Here is a 3698-nt window from a genome sequence, read left to right on the forward strand (position 1 = left end):
GTGGGATAATTGACTCGCTCGATCAATGAACGAATGAAGGATGTTGAATCACTCAACAAACTTAATCCGCAAGATTCTGAAGCACTAAGTGAATCACTCACAAAGAACTAAAGAACAAAGCAATACAAAGACTCAAACTTTGTAAAGAAGTGAACGTTTCTATTACTTTTAAAATGATCAAGGGTAATTTGCAATGTACGAACTAATGAGCATATATAGGCTCAGCTACACGTTCTAGTGTTCTAAAATAAGAAATAAATTGCAACAATTAATGAAAATATGATCATTGGATCATTAAGTGTAGAATCAGTCCAAATAAGGCAAGAAGATGTGCCATGTATCTCTTTAACTTGGGGAGGAAGTGGTGACGTCTTGGAAGCTTCTTAGGCACTTGTGAAAACTCGAATATGCACAAAAATAAAATAGGAAGTAGTCGTTGTGCATTGATGACAATTGGGTCCGAAAAAGGCAAGTAATAATAGAATTGAATCCGCCTGATCCAATGGCTATTATTGCGTGTGAATATCCTCCAAATATTCTCTAGTGGATGTAATGCTCTCATGGGTCCCATATGTAGATTTGAGGCACGTCCAAGTAAAGGCAAATGGAAGTTTCCTTATCTGGCTCCAAGTATATCAACGAACATGATTCAAAGGGTGGTTTGGACTTGGGTCTTCTCATGGGTTGTTCTCCATGGGCTGGGGACTTGTGGTGAATCAAATAGGGGTGTGGGCTTCCTCTAAAGTTGGTCCAAGTGTCAAAAGGCCGAAACTCTTCATAGCTTGCAATGATGTCTGATTCATCTGCGAGTAGTTCAGCATGTCTGTCAGCGAGTAGTTCAGCAGGTCCAGAGAGTAGTCCAACAAGTACTTCAGCTATGACTTCTTGTGTCATCTTTGAATCAGATGAATGGTAAATGATTCCTTGATGACTTGGTGTTGCCTCATTAAAAACCTTTCTGGGTAAACCCAGTGGGAAAAACCCTAGACAAGGGAAAAAGAGTGCAACAGTCATATCCCAACAATGAGGTGATTTGACATGATGATGCTTGATCCCTCTTGAACCATTGGACTTCTTATGGTTAATTTGATGATGAATAATTAACCCTTCTCTTTGTGCTTGATCAGAACTCCATTTGGGAAAAGATCCTCCAAGATGCTCTTTGTGGACCGGTTTGGTGTGTGGACTGGTTGGTTCGCCATGCTCCCGGTTTGGTTTAGTTCTGATGTCCGCATCATACCCTCTCCCTTGAAAAAGTTTCGTCCTCGAAACTGTCTGCACTAAGAGAAAGCAAGTTAGCTTTCATTCGATTTCGGGAGTTTAGGGTCTTACCTTGGTATGGTTTTGGTTTTGTGATGCGTGGTGCATCAAGTTGCTATCCTTTGAGCAGGAAAGATAGGATCATGCCACATTTTTGATCTGGTATCATGGTTGATTGTGTAGCGTGCTTAGCTCCTCCTTGGATCTGCGCTTGATCTTTGAGATCTGGTGGTTCTTCTTTAATTAAGAAAGATTTTTGGGCTCTTCTAGTCTCCTTAAGGAATGGTGTGGCCACCAATGGCGCTGGTTTACCCCGGTTTTGATTTAGAATATTCATGGGTCTCTTCATCTCCGGTAAATCGCCTTTATGATCCTCTTTTGTACCTACAATGTTGTTGACACTTTTGGTGAAGAACAAGTGCGTTATTACAGTCATGGGATCAATATAGTCATGTAAAATATTTTTCGTTTGAACCATTTCTTTTCTACAAAGTGTAGCACTAAGTATATTGCAAATGTATCAATTATTGTACAAGAAATTGGTTCCATAGGTTTATTTAAATAACCTATGTTTTTCTCACACTATTTAGGTCCTAACAAGTTTATAATCACATCATTCAAATTAATAGAAATAAATTGAAATAATGGGTTACTTACTTGACATAGTTCATCGATGAGTGTATCATTCAAAATCAACAATGTTGGTTGATTTAATGATCGATCTGGTGGTTCTTCTTGCAACAAGATGTTGGTGTCAACCTCATCTTCTTTAGCGGCTTGTAGACACGTTTTTAGCTCTTGGTTTGGTCGCATGTTATCACGCCTTGCTAGTTTTTCCGTTTGCTCCACATTTAAGCCCCTTTTGGATGTGGTATCTCGCTCGCCATTATACACGTCTATGGTACTTGTATCTTGCTTGACACTTAAGGATAAAATCTAGTACAATATACTTGAAGTTGGATCATTTATGACAAAGTGTTTGAAGCTACAATCAATTGTTAAATTATTCCAATATCGAATAAGATTGTATGTTTTACTTACTAGAGTACCATGTAGAGTGCTTGACATCAACTTTGACTTAATGAGAGTGATATTTGAAGCAGGATCAAATGGTGTTGAAGATGGTTGTGCTTTCACACATGCTTTAGGAGTTGCTTTCTCATGCACCTTATTTTGGCAAACTTGTGTTGATGTTGTTTCGGAAAGTTCTGTCTCAAGACTTGTGTCATCATCAACTGCCTTTGAAGTTGATACCTTGTAGTCTACCTCTTTAGATCTGTCATCCATGCTATGACATTGACCTGCATCAATACCCCTTGGCAAAGACAAGCGTATTAATCTAGAACTGGAAGTTTCTAAATTTGATGTTGATAAACAATCATTTGAACTAGATGCATTCAGTTTTAATTCTAGCGATGTGACATCTTCTACTTGTCTTTGAGGACATGTTGCAGCAAAATGACCTCTCTTATGACATCTATAGCATGTCGATTCACTTGACTTTGAAAAATTAGAGGACTTACCTTGCTTAAGTTTGTCTCGCGGTTCAAGTGAAGGTATGGGTTTCGATTCTCCTTTTTCACCTGCACCTTTCTCATACCTTTTGGATGAAAGCAAGTGCATCACGTGGTCTAGTTTCTGATAAAATTTAAGCTCAGTATTCGTGTAACTTACCTTGTTGGAATTTTGATCTGCGTTTTGACTGGAACTAACACGGTGGTGTGTAGTTTTCTCTCGGCTTGGTTCCTCTGAAGGTTAAGTGTTTTGACTAGGCTCGGACAGAATTTGAGGTACATATCTCTCCCTAATAAGCAACTTTAGTTGTCCCCATGTTTTGAGTATTGGCTCCTTAAACCTTCGCCTAAATTTTTCTTCTTGGTTCCACCAAAGTCTTGCGCTTCCCATGAATTGTTCAAGACAATATTTGAGCCTCTCTTCTTTGGGAATGGCATAGTACTTAAAGTACATGTCCATGTTAAGTTCCAATTGTGGATAATCTCTTTTGTGTCCTGCAAACTCAAAACTCTCAGGTCCAAAATATTCATAACCATTGTTTAGAGATAACCTGAAATTTGTCTTGTAGGTCTGGTTGGGATTTGATAGCAATGGGTCTTTTCTAGTGCCATGTTAGAGCTCGGCTCCTCTTAGCTTACTGGCCCTTGCATCTCTCTCAGCTAGGGGATCACGTCTACCACTTGGAGGTGGTTTAAGCCGAATTGATCCTCTTTGAGTCACTTCCTGTACCACTTGTGAGTTTGTACGAAAGTACTTGTCTCTCAGTTTTACTTGACATGAGGATGTAGGCACTTGGTATGACAAGATGTGATGGTTGGAATTCTGTTTTTGCCTTTTAGGACATTGATAATGGTAGCCCTTCGTTGTTCCTCTATCATACTCCATGTCTTCTCTCTTCTTGAAGTGTTTATCATTTCCTGAAA

The sequence above is a fragment of the Camelina sativa genome, chromosome 16, assembly GCF_000633955.1.
Source record: "Camelina sativa cultivar DH55 chromosome 16, Cs, whole genome shotgun sequence".
Lineage (NCBI taxonomy): Eukaryota > Viridiplantae > Streptophyta > Magnoliopsida > Brassicales > Brassicaceae > Camelina > Camelina sativa.